This window comes from Berghia stephanieae, chromosome 3 (assembly GCF_034508935.2).
Source record: "Berghia stephanieae isolate SIO BIC M18660-M18661 chromosome 3, UCSD_Bste_1.3, whole genome shotgun sequence".
NCBI classification, from domain to species: Eukaryota; Metazoa; Mollusca; class Gastropoda; order Nudibranchia; family Aeolidiidae; genus Berghia; species Berghia stephanieae.
The window spans coordinates 108,355,222-108,355,924 of NC_088362.1; the positions used below are offsets into that span (position 1 = coordinate 108,355,222).

Sequence of the window (703 nt, forward strand, 5' to 3'; positions counted from 1 at the left end):
ATAGAATATTATGTTTTGTCTTTGCATAAAGAATATGAACCAAAACAAACTTTTTCACAGTGTATTTATTTGCTTAATAGACAAAAATAATAATAATAATGATGATGCTAATAATAATATTGATAATAATAATAATAATAATAATAATAATAATAATAATAATAATAATAATAATAATAATAATAATAATAATAATAATAAAAATAATAATGATAATAATAATAATAATAACTGTTATCTGCTGTAATTGCAAAGCGTTTGAGTATAGAACTCCAATAAAGGTTACCAGACAGTCAGACCGGTTTTCGACAAGCAAGAGGAACCAGAGATCATATCTGTATCCTGAGTTTGCCAATTGACATGCTCATCAACGAGTCCAAACCAGCTGTCGTTACCTTCATCGACTACATGGCAGTCTTTGACACTGTAAGCCACACATTTCTAGACAACGCACTCAGTTCGGCTGGAGCATCGGTAAAACTTCGTCGCGTCATTCAAACCATCTTCGATGCAGCATCTGGATGCGTGAGAATTAGAAAGCCCGATGGAAATGAAGGAACCTCTGCAGCCATCATGTCGCTCGTGGTGTGCTCCAAAGCAATATATTTTCCCCAATTGCTTGCATTACCGGCCTCATGCACATCTTCAAAATTCATGATACCCCAAATGCCGGAGTTACTCAATAAGCTCCCTCGAGTATGCC

General features: G+C 34.6%; 1 protein-coding gene across 4 annotated transcripts in view; it reads left to right on the forward strand.

The window, feature by feature from the left end:
- Nucleotides 1-75, forward strand: part of LOC144969128 (uncharacterized) — a 12,863-nt gene extending 12,788 nt beyond the window's left edge. For all 4 annotated transcript variants that reach the window (XM_078908228.1, XM_078908227.1, XM_078908229.1 and 1 more), the window contains exon 5: nt 1-75. This exon is cut by the window's left edge and continues 117 nt beyond it. The gene's annotated coding sequence lies outside the window, so the exon portion shown is untranslated.
- Nucleotides 76-703: the final 628 nt, after the last annotated feature.